General features: G+C 37.3%; 1 protein-coding gene and 1 long non-coding RNA gene across 3 annotated transcripts in view; both read right to left on the reverse strand.

The window, feature by feature from the left end:
* The window catches only part of LOC100882449 (CCR4-NOT transcription complex subunit 6-like twin), a 620,172-nt gene that overhangs the window by 334,650 nt on the left and 268,345 nt on the right, over window positions 1-17,177 (reverse strand). The gene's annotated exons all lie outside the window — the stretch shown is intronic.
* The window catches only part of LOC143266068 (uncharacterized), a 265,310-nt gene that overhangs the window by 141,892 nt on the left and 106,241 nt on the right, over window positions 1-17,177 (reverse strand). The window lies entirely within an intron of this gene.

Raw genomic sequence — 17,177 nt, forward strand, 5'->3', positions numbered from 1 at the left:
TGAATAGGTCAGTTTTGCTTAAATAAGATCATTTTAATGTCTTATACTGTCTTAGATTTTTAATTTGATTATTTCAAACTTGTATGAAACTTTGTATACAAACTTTGTAATCATCCATGTATCACAGTGGTCCTAGTCTCCCAAATAGCTACATCTCATCCCTACAGCTCCACCATCTACCGATGCCAACCCACGAATTGACGCGTGAGGCTGACGCGTTCAGAGCTCCGATTGGTCAGAATAGAAAAATGGACGCCTTTTTCGGTATATTGGCTCTCGCACACCAATTAGGCCAAAGACGGTCGGCAAACGTCTCGAGAGTGAGATAGTGCGAATTGCGTTCAGCAGTTATTGTCATTATTCTTATTTGCTGAAATGTAACTGGAAGTGTTCACGGTGGGTTAGGTGGAGCGAGTGGCTTCTTTTACTCTGGCTCGACCTTCGCGCCAATTCCTGGCTTGTCTACAGTAGAGACTGTGATGATCCAAGGGAACGTAGGGATTCTGGAAGCTAGGAAATATGGCGATTCCGAGGACTGTGAGAATCTAGGGAATTCAGGAACTGTAGAGAATGTGGGGTTGTGACCTAGGGATTCAGGGACTGTGGACTGTGGAGGTCCTAGCGAGTTAGAGGCACTGGCGACTGAAACTATGGATGTGGAATCTGGGAGTCTTAGGAACCATGAAGACTCTAGGAACCATGAGATCTAACCTAACCTACAGGCAGCCTAACTCATAGTTCCCAGAGAATTCTCTCTCTCGAGAGTGAATTGACACCTACTAAAAAATTAGAAAAATATGAAATTCTAAAATTGTCAAATATCCGCAAACACCTCGATTTCAAATTCGCAAACGTGATCCAAATCTGCAAATTCAATACTCAACCAATTAATGTCTTAACAAGCATTAATGTCTTGCAAATTTAAAATTACAAAAAGCTAGAAATTTTAATAACAAAAATCTAATAAAACAGGAATTGAAAATCTAGCAAAATTGAAAAAACAAATAAAATTGTAAAATATTCTGCCGCGAAACGGAAACAATGTAGATGTCTAAGAAGTTGGTATTAACGAAATATTTTCTCGGAAGAATATCGCAGCTGCGTTTATATCGCGATCGCATAAAGAGCAGGGTCTAAAAAATGGTGGCAAAGATAGCAGGAGTAACCGCGAGCAATATACGTGTTAAAGGCGAACGACTTAAAAGCGAAATCTCCATGGCATGCAAATCGTATTACGCCAGCGTCGAGAGTTGAGCGCGAAATTGAACTTCGCATCGCCACGATGAAATCTACCGCCTCCTCTTTTATTCTGCCCGTTTAAAGGATGTATTCATTGCGGATTAGAAGGTACGGGGCGAACGCAACTTTACTCGAATTAAAATCTATGATATCCTTTCGGGAAATTTACTGTCCTGGATTTATAGTTAATATTATTCATATTTAATATTTTGAGCTTTTCAATTTTTTTATCTACAAATTTGTAAATTTGCTAATTTCTCAATTAAATCCAATAATAGATAAAATCAGCAATTTACTAATTTTGAAAGTAAATTCAATTTTTCAGAAATTTAATAATTCCTAAATAAAATTTAATTCTTCAGAAATCCAATAATTCACAAATAAAATTTAATTCCTTGGAGATTTAGAAAATTACTAATTCCCAAATTAAGCCAAATAATTACCAAAATAACAAATTATTATGCTAATAGGTACCACGTACTAATTCCCAAGATAAATATAAAAATGTTCAAACACCCTAACCTATAAATTCTCCACATACCCTCAGTATTACATAATCCTCCAAGTATCTACACCCTTGAACACATCAATCGAGAGTGGCGATTATCTCCACTTACACGCTCGCCATTTTCTCTGCAAATATCCACAAAGTCATTAATCGCACGAAGAATAGAACGTAGCCGATATCGGATAGTTTACGAAAGCAGCAAGAAGCGTAGTTTAACTTGAAGCGTTCATCGCTCATAGAGGCTCATTATAACTTCCCTTTTTATTCGAGCACTGAAATTTCTGCATCGGATTGCACAATTTCGCGGTTCTGCTCGATTCTGAAGTCGATGTTCAACGTTATGATACGGTAGCTGTCTTCCAAGCAAAACACTATGACCGGATGTTGGTAACACTGTGCGTTGTTAACCCCAGCTTTTCTTGCAGTGACGATGATGCACTTCGTTTTTCGCCGCGTTAAAATGCTCCTTCGATCGTTTTATCGTCGAGATGTTCTAATCTTGTTTCTCTTCTAATTTACATTCTGTATTTTATTCTTTGATCACCAGACTTTTTTTCGCAAGTTGACTCTTTTCGACGATTTGTTGCGGGGCTTCGATTTTTTTATTTTTCAGTCTTTGATTTCAAATTTTTGCAGTTTGCGATTTTTTAATTTTCCAGGCTTACATGTCAAATTTTTGCAGTTTTTGATTTTTTCATTTTACAGGCTTCGATTTCAAATTTTTGCAGTTTTTGATTTTTTCATTTTACAGGCTTCGATTTCCAATTTAGCAGGTTTTGATTTTTTCATTTTCCAGCCTTCGACTTCAAATTTTTGTAGTTTTTGATTTTTGCATTTTACAGGCTTCGATTTCAAATTTTTGCAATTTTTGATCGTTCGATTTTCCAGCCATCGATTTCAAATTTTTGTAGTTTTTGATTTTTGCATTTTCCAGGCTTTGATTTCAAATTTTTGCAAATTTTGATCGTTCGATTTTCCAGTCTTCGAGTTCAAGATTTTGTAGTTTTTGATTTTTGCATTTTCCAGGCTTTAATTTCAAGATTTTGCAGTTTTTGATTTTTTCATTTTCCAGGCTTCGATTTCCAATTTAGCAGGTTTTGATTTTTTCATTTTCCAGCCTTCGATTTCAAATTTTTGTAGTTTTTGATTTTTGCATTTTCCAGGCTTCGATTTCAAATTTTTGCAATTTTTGATCGTTCGATTTTCCAGGCTTCGACTTCAAGATTTTGCAGTTTTTCATTTTTTAATTTCCGTCTTCGATTTTAAATTTTCGCAGTTTTTGAATTTTTAATTTTCCAGTCTTCGAGTTCAAGATTTTGCAGTTTTTGATTTTTCCATTTTCCACTTTCCTGATTTTCCAATTTTCTAGTCTCCAAATTTTCAGATTTTTTTTCAGAAATTTATGTAACTAGGATTTTGAGAATCCTATTGATTGATAATAAAAGCATCACAAGATAATTTTCGAAATAATCTTTTGTAAAGATAATTTCCAAAACAACCTTCCACATCTTCAAAATGAAAAAATGGCATATATAAGAAAATTATAAAAATTATTTTATTCATAAAGGAGATTGTTAAATTATTAATAAATTTAGCATATAGCGACATCTTACAGTATTAGAAATGATGTGCGATGTTAGTAACAGAATAATTGTATATTAGAAACAGAATAATTGAATATTGTACTTCCGTCTTGTCGTTATAAAAATGTAAGCGTTCGTGATATGTTTGATTTAGAGGAAAAGTAATCCCTGTTTAAATGGTTAATCTTTAAGTTAAAAAGTTTGTTGTTTGTGTTCTTTATTAAATAATTTGTTCGTGTTCAAAAATGTATTATTAGTTTTGTTTTTTATTCCATAATTCTGATTATTCAACAGAGATAATACTAAAAATTATCTCAGATAAATTTGAAAATGATCTCAGATCAAAGATAGCATTAATGACCCTACATTGAAGGTTACACGTAGAAAATACTCTGGATTAAAGATGATACAAAAAGATACGTAAATACAGCGAACATAATAGCTTGAACGGCGCATAAATCTGAAACACTAGAGTATAATTTAGCAAAGGCTGAAACAGGAGGAATGTTTCTACGCCTGTTTCTAATGATTCGATGGTATCGTTAGCCCACCGCCGGTGGCAAGCACATAATGGCAGAAAGTATCTCTGATACCGTACACGGTAGGAGATATTAACGCAAAGGGAAACGGTAAATTTACGAGGTGCGATACGACGCGCGATATTTATAGCCCAAGAACGTCCTGAATGGCCGAGTCACCTTGACGAATCAATCATGATTGCGTGTGACCCTTTTCGAATTTAATATGCTGTTTTTCGACCGACGTTCAATCACTGATATCCCGGAATTTTTATCGCCTATTGAAAACCAGGAACTACCACGGTTCGTTTAGATCAGCAAGAAAGGATAACTGTATTTTAGATTAGCGATGGGCTACCACCGAGGGCCATTACAGGGACGTACAAAAGGGGTGCGGCTCTGATGACTCCATACAAAATTTTCAAACCTACTTTTTATATTTTTAACATCCTTCTTTTCTCATTTTGCAACTTTGAAAATTTATGTTCTATTTTTATATGTGCATAAATAATTGATTTTCTAAATTGAAGAACGAGAATGGTCAATTTTTAGGTTTAATCTAATAAATCAGAAATTATGAAGTTGTCAAATTTTCTTGTCGAAAGCTGTCAAATTTTCAAATTCTTGAACTCAGCTTCAAAATGACCAAATTTTTAGAAAATTAATATTAACTAATGCATATGAAATACATCATAATATACTGACAATGATCCTAACAAATATCGCAGTAGTCCATGAAAACCATGTACCTCCGCCAAATTAACTTCATGTCAAATAGACTTCCAAATATTTCAGAGTTTTCAAGATCCTCTGTTTTTCCCCGTCGAGTAATTTCATACCAAACACGATTCCGATGTTTCTCTCCGCTCTCCATTATCGCTGGAATTTCGCAGACACAAAAGCATTCTTAAAGCCCGCCTACCGTGGAATTATCATACGCGGCTGGGACTTTTGAAAGCCAATCAAATCTTTGAAAGCTTCCTCGAAGCACCGCGTATAATCCACGCTCGTCGGAAAATGTATTCCACGTGACACGTGGAAAATTCCCGCGAGTATTAAAATATCTTATCGCGGCGGTGCACAAAAGTCGGGTAGGATCCCTCCTTCCTCCGCCTTATGGCGGACGGAAAAAGCGCCGCTCGCTTTCTATAAAGCCATCTCTTACGTAGTCTCAAACTTTGCGTCTATTCGGGAACTTCCAACTCGGTATGTTGGCAAATACTATGCTGCGTTAAATGATAACACGGCTTACGTGCTAAACTTCGCGAGATACAAGGTTTGGAACTTTGGGATATGCTGCGACGCGTTCGAAATCGACGTGTGTAATATGACGTTATTGAGATTATGGTTGTGGAGGATATCAATACCAGTCTTCGAAGCAGTTTCTGATTTTCTGTTTTGTATGTACGCATAATGGTAATACTCATAATTGAATCATGTTCATGTATAGGTTATAATGCATGAAAATATCATAGGACCTAATTCGTGCACTCACTCATGACAATAATTGTACAGGCTAAACCGTGGCACATACGAATTTTTGTCAGAGGAATAAACTTTCTTAGAATGGGTCAAAACCCCTATAAAAATTGTCAGAAGTCCCTAAGGTGGCTAATAGACGGCTAGAGAGCGGTGAGTCTCCAGAGGACGAGGGCGTCACAACACTACAAAACCCTTGCCCTGCCACTCACAGGCCAAACCGTGCAAGATACGACTTTTTGTCAGAGGAGCAAACTTTCTTAGAATGGGCCAAAACCCCTAGAAAAAGTGTCAAAAGTGCCAGAAGGTGACTAACATGGGATCTAGAGGGGTGGGCAGGCCCAACGAGTCAAAGTACTACAAAATCTCTGCCCTACCACTCACAGGCTAAACCGTGGCAGATACAACTTTTTGTCAAAGGAACAAACTTTCTTAGAATGGGCCAAAACCCCTAGAAAAACTGTCAAAATTGCCAGAAGATGATTAATATGGGATCTATAGGGGTGGGCAGGCCCAACGAGTCAAAGTACTACAAAATCTCTGCCCTACCACTCACAGGCCAAACCGTGGCAGATACGACATTTTGTCAAAGGACTAAACTTTCTTAAAATGGGCCAAAACCCATAGGAAAACTGTCAAAAGTGCCAGAAGATGACTCACATGCAATCTAGAGGAGTGGGCAGGCTAAATACTATGAAATACCTGCCCTATCACTCAGAGGCCAAACCATGTAAGATACGACTTTTTGTCAGAGGAGCAAACTTTCTCAAAACAGGCCAAAACCCCTAGAAAAATTGTCAAAAGCACCGAAAGATGGTTAATGGCTCTTAATCCTGAGGAGGCCCCAACAAGCGAAGGCGAGTGAGGTTATTACATGGCAATTATGAAAATTTCATGTTATGATATGAAATAACTAAAAATGTCTGACGTAAATTGCAAAATAGAATGTTTAAAATTGTTTGATATACAACGTAACGTTTTGTCGTATGTCTTAACCTAGAATTAAGTATAGGTTAGGAAACATTCGTCGTTGTTTATAGAGTTCTGAGAAGAACAGAAGAAAGCAAGCAAATAATTGTTATTACTTTTAAAGCTTTTATACCGACGTCCAAGAATAATTGACCGTTTCTTCAACGAAGGGCTATAGTAAAAAAGTAATGTGGTTGCACATTATATGTCAAGATTGACTTGATTGACTGCTTTCCCTGTTGCATTTATTCATATGATCAATATCTGTATAATTATTACTTTATAGCGGTTATACGACGTATTTCGCTTGTTTTATGGCCGTTATTTACTGCATTAGCATTCACTTATACCGTTGTTCGTAATGTAGTTGTAGATCCAGCAAAGATAACTTGATTATCAAGTTGTTTACAATATTTTATTAAAATACGTTTCTCAAGTTCCAAATATGAAAATTTAATAATATAAAAAGTTAGAAACTTGATAATTTGCCAATTGCAAAATTTAGGAATTTAAAAACTTTTTAATTTGTGAATTATGTTTGGTGATTTTAGCCTTTGGGTATTTGGGGATTTGAGAAATTAGAATTTTGAGGATTTGGGAATTTGGAAATTTTGTAATCTAAAAATTTAGAAATTTAAAGATTGAAACATTGCTATATCTCCAAGTTCCTACATTTTATTCCCACATCTGCGGAATCCCAAATGTTCAAACTATAAACTTCAAAGCAATCTCAGGTATCTCAAGAATAACCAAAAGACTTGTAAGATAAGCAACTAAAATTACTCACCCTTCATAATGAACTAAACAAGCGAAGTCCTAGCAATCTCCACTATCCGCAGCACGCGTATTCATAACATATTCATTAGTTTTCGATAATTTAACGATTTTTGTTGTCCGTAAACCGACTGCTAGCTTCGACTTAGCTCACCGGTTTACTACATGTGAAATCGCGAAATGGCCGCTAGCGTACTCACGCAGATTACGCTCGTAAAATTTTTCTTCGATATTTTTACGGTTTCGCAAGATTTCCCATGTGTCACCGGGATTATTACAGGCCGCGACGGCGAATAAATAAACTTTTAAACTCCTGCACGAAGTTGTGCGGCACTGAACTGCTCGCGGAATTCCATCCACCGCTATTACGCCTTTCAAATTTGAATATCGCGCATACCATTCTTTCTATTTTACATTCATTATATTTTACTTAAGTATATATTTATTCATTCGTTTTCTGTAAGAATTTTCTTATGGACTTCAGGAATCCCTTCGTTTCCGTATTTGTTTAGATGTCAGGTACACAGTAAACGTGAGTAGATGTCAGGTCACGAGACGGGAGATAGACAGTGAGGATTTCCAGCAATTCGGTAAATAAGTAATAATAATAATAATTTGGTAATATGACAACTGCTGAATGGAAGTACTATCTCACTCTTGGGAGAATTCTCTGGGAACTATAGGTTAGGATACCTAGACCATGGTCCCTAGAGTCTTCATGGTTCCTAAGACTCCCAGATTCCATATCCATAGTTTCAGTCTCCAGTGCCTCTAAGTTCGCTAGGATCTCCACAGTCCACTGTCCCTGGATCCCTAGGTCACATCCCCACATTCTCTACAGTTCCAGAATTCCCTAGATTCTCACAGTCCTCGGAATCGCCATATTTCCTAGCTTCCAGAATCCTTACGTTCCCTTGGATCATCACAGTCTCTACTGTAGACAAGCCAGGAATTGGCGCGTAGGTCGAGCCAGAGTAAAAGAAGCCACTCGCTCCACCTAACCCACCGTGAACACTTCCAGTTACATTTCGGCAAATAAGAATAATGACAATAGCTGCTGAACGCAATTTGTACTATCTCACTCTCGAGACGTTTGCCGACTGTCTTTGACCTAATTGGTGCGCGAGAGCGAATATACCGAAAAAGGCGTCCATTTTTCTATTCTGACCAATCGGAGCTCTGAACGCGTCAGCCTCACGCGTCAATTCGTGGGTTGGCATCGGTAGATGGTGGAGCTGTAGGGATGAGATGTAGCTATTTGGGAGACTAGGAGCACTGTGATACATGGATGATTACAAAGTTTGTATACAAAGTTTCATACAAGTTTGAAATAATCAAATTAAAAATCTAAGACAGTATAAGACATTAAAATGATCTTATTTAAGCAAAACTGACCTATTCATCTGAACAATCTTTGACCTAATTGGTGTGCGAGAGCGAATATACCGAAAAAGGCGTCCATTTTTCTATTCTGACCAATCGGAGCTCTAAACATGTCAACCTCACGCGCCAACTCGTGGGTTGGCGTAGGTGGAGCTGTAGGTATGAAGTGTAGATATTTGGGAGTCCAGGAGCACTGTGATACATAGATGATGCTTAAGTTTGTAATTAAGTTAAAAATACTAGACAGTGTCTTGATTATTTATACGTAACTGATCTATTCATCTCGATATTTGATCATCTACTCCCGATTGTTGGCATCGGCACAATTATCTCTTAATCATAAGCGTGCACACAAAGGACGATAGAGTCGTAGGGAATTTAAGCGTCATATACAGCGATTAAATTGTTAAATGGGGTTGATCTTGTATACGCAAAGCAGGATCGTAGAATCTCGGTGTTTGTTCTGGCTGATTTAACACGTTGCCCTAAGATTAGGAAACTATAACGCTGGCTGAATAGACATTAGCACCATGGGTGTATTGACAGGTGCAGGTGGGTCAAGCTTCATAAAGCGTGTGCCACCTGGGAGAACAATAACTTGCCTATTGGTCTGGTAAGCTGACATGAATGCGACTCGGGCTATTAATGGCCGATAATGCGTTGTCATTGAATCGCGAACAATCAGAATCGCAGTCGTAATTTATGCGCAGCACCCATGGATCGTGCACGAGTGAAAAAAAAATAGAAACCAACGCTGGAACGATTTCATCGCTGCGTCCATCAATAGCCTGCTAATGAAACAATGCGAACGATTCATCGATTTCTGATTCTTTCCCCTTTTTCAGTTGTTACAGTTTTTGTTTTTTTTTCCGGCTGGGCTTTGCCTTTTGATTCGCATTTTTGTGTCTCTTGTGTCTTTAGTGCTGTGTTTGTTCGCGTTTGAAGGGTGGCTCGGAAACAATCGTGAGGCTGTAGCGGAATTCGATTTTGTAGGAACAGAAATATTTCAGGTTTGAATTCAGGAATTTTGAACCTATGAAGGAAATACGTTTTTAGGAAATTCATGTTTCGAACTTTTAAATGTTAAAATTTTCATATATTGCACTTTTCAAGTACTATAAAACATTTTAAAAATATTATAATTTTAAAGCATGGAATCTTTCAAATGTAGCGTTTCTGAATTGAAATTTTGGTAAACGATAAAACAAAATAAAACATAAATTTTGCTTATACCAATTTCAACAGAGAAATATTATAATCGCTCCTTAAACGATCGAACTCAAAACCTCGATAAAAAAAGCACACAGTGATATATCAAATAAATACCGAAGCCTCGCCATAAAGTACGAAACACGTTAATGAGCAATAAAATCATCTGAACAGATGATCCTCCAATTAGTTCAGGCAACGTTCGCGGCTTCAAACTTCCCCTTTTCGGTATCCCAACATTTTTTTTTCATTTATTAAGATTAAATTTCGCTACGAATTAAAAGATCTTTCAAGAGGTTTTAAATAGAAGCAATACTCGAAAGCGGTTCGAAAGTTCGGCGGATTGTTTGAAAAGCCCTCGGTAGACGACGCTGAATAGCTTCGGTTGAAGTTGTTCTTCAAACTTTCACGGTGGAAATATTCTTTTGACAAAAAAATTCTGGAAAATTGCACAGTTATCTTTACCGATAATAACAATGATAGAATTCGCGTGTAGCTTGATAAAAGGGTTTTCGTTTCACAAAGGGAATCCGCGATCTCTTTCTTCCGAGAGACACTGGCTTTTAAAACATTGCGAGGGGGTAAATTGAAAATCTAATGCAATACTTTGTAAGTTCTTTTGTAATGTTGGTTTCATAATGTATTTTTTTGGATGAGTTGTTCGCATTGAGATTTGAAAAATTAGGGGGTGGGAAATTAGAGGATTTTTCGGATTTAAGACTTGAGAATTTAGGGGATGGAAAAGTAGGGGGACTTGCAGTTTTGGGACTTGAGAATTTGGGGGTTGGAAGTTAAAGGATTTTTCAGTTTCAAGACTTGAGAATTTAGGGGATGAAAAAGTAGGGGGATTTGCAGTTTTGGGACTTGAGAATTTAGGGGTTGGAAAGTTAAAGGATTTTTCAGTTTCAAGACTTGAGAATTTAGGGGATGAAAAAGTAGGGCGACTTGCAGTTTTGGAATTTGAAAATTTAGGGGTTGGAAAGTTAAAGGATTTTTCAGTTTCAAGACTTGAGAATTTAGGGGATGAAAAAGTAGGGGGATTTGCAGTTTTGGGACTTGACAATTTAGGGGTTGGAAAGTTAAAGCATTTTTCAGTTTCATGACTTGAAAATTTAGGGGATGAAAAAGTAGGAGGATTTGCAGTTTTGGGACTTGAAAATTTAGGGGTTGGAAAGTTAAAGCATTTTTTAGTTTCAAGACTTGAAAATTTAGGGGATGGAAAAGTAAGGGGTTCTGCAATTTTGGATTATTGAAAATTTAGGGGGTGGAAGGTAAAAGATTTTTCAGTTTCAAGACTTGAGAATTTAAGGGATGGGAAAGTAAGAGGCTTGGCAATTTTGGGTTCTCGAAAATTTAGGCGGTGGAAGGTAAAGGACTTTTCAGTTTTAAGACTTGAGAATTTAAGGGGTGGAAAATTAGAGGATTTTTAAGTTTTGAAACTTAAAAAATTACAAAATTTTTCTGGCAAGTACCTCATAATTCCCTGCGTTCGGGGCTCTAGAGGCGCGCCGCCAAAAGCGATTTACGATCTTTTGCCTCCATTTGCAGCATCCACCATCTATCTCCATTATACCAGCATTATTTACACTAAGTAAACTTTATTTTTATACTTACAAAATACCATAACATAAAGTTATTGTTCATAACCGGTCGATGTGTTAATTTATAAACCTAGAGGTTAAAAATCAGATAAATGAAGGAATTTAAGGTCGAAAGGATTAACAAAGAATGACGGTGCACGAGTTCAAGATAACAGTTGCAAAGACGTTCGCTAAAACGCGGCAATAACGGCCGAGATTACAGAGGCAGAGAACTGCGAAGCCACGCGCAATAAATAGCAATTATGCTTAACAACGAAGCAACCTACCCGCCTCTCGATAAACCAGCCACCTCTGCAGGCGACTTTAACCACCGAATTATGCGACCCTCTTGATTCAATTTCGCTGACCCTGTTGGATACAGAATGTCGAGAACGAATTTCCTGGGGGAATCACGTTTCGCTCGCTCTCGACGGGCTTAATGCGACCGTGAATTTTCATTTGTTACAAGTAGAAAAGAATTTGGTTTGCATATACGGTTCGGGATTTTCGAAGCATTCATCGCTTATGAATTCTTCTGACCGATTTAAAACAAGTGGCTTCACACAGAAAAGGTTTCAATTTTCAGAATTAGTTTACTCTGACTTCAAATCAAAAATAAAACTTTCTGTACTGAATGATTCATTTTATGGAGAAAGAAGTAATACTTTTTGGAGAAAACCCAACGATACGTTGTCACGTGTTGGAAAGGTGATATGATGCCTATGAAACGCCATTGCGACCTACCATGCCTATAGCCGTACAGGCCAAACCGTGCAAGATACGAATTTTTGTCAGAGAACCAAACTTTCTTAGAAGGGGTCAAAACCCATAGAAAAACTGTCAAAAGTACCAGAAGGTAGCTAACATGGGATCTGGAGGGGTGGGCAGACTCAATCAGTCAAAATCCCTGCCCTACCACTCATAGGCCAAACCGTGTAAGATATGACATTTTATCAAAAGACCAAACTTTCTTAGAATTGGTCAAAACCCCTAGAAAAACTGTCAAAAGTGCCAGAAGGTAGCTGACATGGAGTCTGGAGGGGTGAGCAGACTCAATCAGTCAAAATCCCTGCCCTGCCACTTATAGGCCAAACCGTGCAAGATATGACTTTTTATCAAAAGACCAAACTTTCTTAGAATTGGTCAGAACCCCTAGAAAAACTGTCGAAATTGCTAAAATGTGATCAACAGGGAGCCTGGAGGGGCGGGCGGACCCAACGAGTGAAAATCCCTGCCCTACCACTTACAGACTAAACCGTGGCAGATACGACATTTTGTCAGAGGACCAAACTTTCTTAAAATAGGCCAAAACCCCTAGAAAAATTGCCAAAAGGGCCAATAGATAGCTAACAAGTCTACAAGGGTGGAGATCCTCCCAGCGACAGCGACTATTAAAATATGGATAAATTACAGTGTTAATACGTGAATCGCTTGTGAACTCGTCCGATTAATATATAAAATGATTTCCGTACACGCGAGTTTATTTTATACATCCGATGATCGAATGAAAAATAATTATTTCTTCGATAATGTTTGGATAACCGTCGATGTATATAGCAGAAATTTTACGCGCGATCGTGCACGATTATCAAGAACAATATCCTCAATCAAGCTTTGAGAGCGAAATCGTGTTATTCGCGTCCCGTTGAATGCCGTGGAGCTCTAACGCGGACAGAGAGATTCGTCGCTCTCGCTGTTTCATGAGTATCCGCCAGGACACAGTTTCCAAGTCTCATTCGCGGATTTCATTTGATCTCTCGTTCAGAAATCAGGTGTCATCGACTACGAGCACGGAGGTACTCCATGATTTTCAATTGGTCGTTTCTGTGTGCCGTAAACGAGCGAAAATTTAATTTATAATTTGATCATGGAGATCTTATGTATGCCTGTCTATTAAAATATGAAATGAAATATGAAATGGATACTAAAATTGCAGAGGGTAGGACAGTAATTTGGAAATTTAATAGGTTGGGGAATGAAGAAGTTTTTTACGAGGAAATTCAGAAATTGGGAAATTAAAAATTGTTACGTGAAAATTTAATGAATTACCAAGGTATCCAGTTACCAAGATATCAAGTTATTAAGGTACCAAGTTACCAACATATCAAGCTACCAAGGTATCAAGTTACCAAGGTATCAAGCTACCAACGTATCAAGTTACCAAGGTGTCGAGTTACCAAGGTATCGAGTTACCAAGCTATCGAGTTACCAAGCTATCGAGTTACCAAACTATCGAGTTACCAAACTATCAAGTTACCAAACTATCAAGTTACCAAACTATCAAGTTACCGAGGTATCCAGCTACCAAGGTATCGAGTTACAAAGGTAGCAAGTTACCAAGGTATCAAGCTACCAAAGTATCAAGTTATCATAGTATCAAGCTACCAAGGTGGCAAGTTACCAAGGTATCAAGCTACCAACGTATCAAGTTACCAAGGTGACGAGTTACCAAGGTATCGAGTTACCAAGCCATCGAGTTACCAAACTATCGAGTTACCAAACTATCAAGTTACCGAGGTATCCAGCTACCAAGGTATCGAGTTACCAAGGTATCAAGTTACAAAGGTAGCAAGTTACCAAGGTATCAAGCTACCAAAGTATCAAGTTATCATAGTATCAAGCTACCAAGGTGGCAAGTTACCAAAGTGTCAAGTTACCAAGGTGTCAAGTTACCAAGGTATCAAGTTACCAAGCGATCAAGTTACGAAGGTATCAAGTTACCAAGGTATCAACTTACCAAGGTATCAAGTTACCAAACTATCAAGTTACCAAGCTATCAAGTTACCAAATAATGAGCTAACAAAATCCCTAAATCCCTAAATTATAACACAACAAAATTTTTACAATTCCATTCTGTACTCACAAATATTTGTAAAATAAATAAAATACGTATAAATCCAAGGGTCAAAAGTGATCCATAATCTAGTAAAACAATTCAGTACAAAATGTAATAGTGGTACACGCGTGTGTATGAATTATAATCACAAAGCACCGGAGGAAAGACGGATAGCACTACCGACGCGTAACTTTCAGTTACGACTCTCTTCGGCATTAAACTTGATGCAACTCGCGCAGTTCGAAAAGTCGTAATCGCAAGAGTTACGTATTTGTTAAACTGACGTGACTTATCCGTGTCACAGCCGATCGAATCGACTTTACCCGTATGGTTCACGTTTTATTACTTGTCAGAACAAATTTTTCTGCTGCTACATGATATTGGGATATTCTTCAATGATTCATGGCGGTCCTAAAATGACAAATTGCAAAATTTTATTTTCTTCATGGGGAAATTTTTTTTTAATTCAATTAAGGTTAATATTAAATATTTAATTTAAAGTGAAAAAATTAAGGTATTTAGAGATTTTATTAATTTGTAAATTTATCAATTCATTAGTTCATCATTTCATCAATGATGTATCAATTCATCAATGAATCAATTCTTCAATTCAACAATTCATCAATGTATCGACGTATCAATCTATCAATTCATCAATGAATCGATGTATCAATCCATCAATCTATCAATCTATCAATCTATCAACCCATCAATCTATCAACCCATCAATCTATCAATCTATCAACCCATCAATCTATCAATCCATCAATTCATCAATGTATCGATGTATCAATCCATCAATTCATCAATGTATCGATATATCAATCCATCAACCCATCAATCTATCAATCTATCAATCTATCAATCTATTAACCCATCAATCTTACAACCCATCAATCTATCAACCCATCAATCTATCAATCTATCAACACATCAATCTATCAACCCATCAATCTATCAACCCATCAATCTATCAATCTATCAATCCATCAATTCATCAATGTATCGATGTATCAATCCATCAATTCATCAATGTATCGATGTATCAATCCATCAACCCATCAATCTATCAATCTATCAACCCATCAATCTATCAATCCATCAATTCATCAATGTATCGATGTATCAATCCATCAACCCATCAATCTATCAATCCATCAACCCATCAATCTATCAATCTATCAACCCATCAATCGATCAATCTATCAACCCATCAATTTAACAATCTATCAATCCATCAATCTATCAATCCATCAACCCATCAACACATCAACCCATCAATCTATCAATCCATCAATTCATCAATTCAACAATTCATCAATGTATCGATGTATCAATCCATCAACCCATCAATCTATCAATCTATCAATCTATCAATCTATCAATCTATCAATCTATCAATCTATCAATCTATCAATCTATCAACCCATCAACACATCAACCCATCAATCTATCAATCCATCAATTCATCAATTCAACAATTCATCAATGTATCGATGTATCAATCCATCAACCCATCAATCTATCAATCTATCAATCTATCAATCTATCAATCTATCAATCTATCAATCTATCAATCTATCAATCTATCAATCTATCAACCCATCAATCTATCAACCCATCAACCCATCAATCTATCAATCTATCAACTTGCAAACTTAACAAGTCGTCACATCTTAAATCCCCAAATGCTAAAACTCCCATATCCCCAAATGCAATCCCTCAAAATCCTGAAATACCCAAAAACATCCACATAAACAAAATACAAAGCTGGTACATAATTACAACCTTCATCACAATAAGCCATAAAGTTTCCGTACAACATATTTGCGCTGATAGAAAATATATAACTGGATGAGTCCTACAGTCATAAACGTGAAGTTTATAGTCAGTTTATAACCCGATTCACAGGATCGTAACAAGTAGCGCAGGATGTGTTCGGATTTAACTTAACAAGCTAAATATTGTGAAGTATGTTGTATTTACTTCTGTCTGCTACTTCAGCAAACAGGATAGCGCAAAGACGTTGAGGGAAGTGCCGAGAAAAGTTGATGAAGTTGCGAGGCTCGTGATACGCCAATTTCCAAGCTTTACCAACTACGTAAACGACATTTTCCAAGGTAACGCGCAGCCATATTGATTCTACCTCTGGTAGAAGAACGTGACGAGGCAGGATGACGCGAAGAGTTTCCGGTAAAGAGGAAAGGATGAAGCGGATGATCCTCGCCTTTAACGGGACAACTTTGGCGAAATTTCCTGGATACTTTCAACTGCAAGATAACTTGCAGACACCGGTACACTAATTACCCGTATGTTAACGTTTACTGACGGCTGAAATAATATGACGTACCTCCTAGTCCCAAGCTTCGAGTTTACGTTTATTTTCTTTGGTAAAGTGAACGTGGGAGACTTGAAGTCTATGAATTTAGGACTTGGGATTTTGGGAGGTGGAATTTAGAGATTTGGAGATTCGGGAGTTGCGGTTTAGGGATTTAAAAATTTGGGAGATAGAGGTTTGAGATTTGAGGATTTGCAGAGTTGGGATTTTGGGAGATGGGATTTAGGGAGCTGGGATTTAGCGAGCTGGGATTTAGGAGTAGGGATTTAGGGAGTAGAAATTTAGGGAGTTGGGATTTAGGGAGCTGGGATTTAGGGAGTAGGGATTTAGGGAGTAAGGATTTAGAGAGTTGGGATTTAGGGAGTTGAGACTTAGGGAGTTGGGATTTAAGGAGTTGGGGATATGGGGATTTGGGATTTGAGATTTAGGAATTTAGGGAGTTGGAATGTAAGGAATTAGGGATATGTAAATTTGGGATTTAAGGCTTAGGTATTTGAATAGTTGGGATTTAAGGAGTTAGGAACACGAGGACTTGGGATTTGAGGTTTAGGAATATAGAGAGTTGGAATTTAAGGAATTAGGGATGTGAGGATTTGGGATTTGAGATTTAGGAATTTAGGGAGTTGGAGTTTAAGGAATTAGGGATATGAGGATTTGGGATTTGAGATTTAGGAATTTAGGAAGTTGGAATTTAAGGAGTTAGGTATATGTAAATTTGGGATTTAAGGCTTAGGTATTTGGATAGTTGGGACTTAAGAAGT

Source organism: Megachile rotundata, chromosome 16, assembly GCF_050947335.1.
Source record: "Megachile rotundata isolate GNS110a chromosome 16, iyMegRotu1, whole genome shotgun sequence".
Classification (NCBI taxonomy): Eukaryota; Metazoa; Arthropoda; class Insecta; order Hymenoptera; family Megachilidae; genus Megachile; species Megachile rotundata.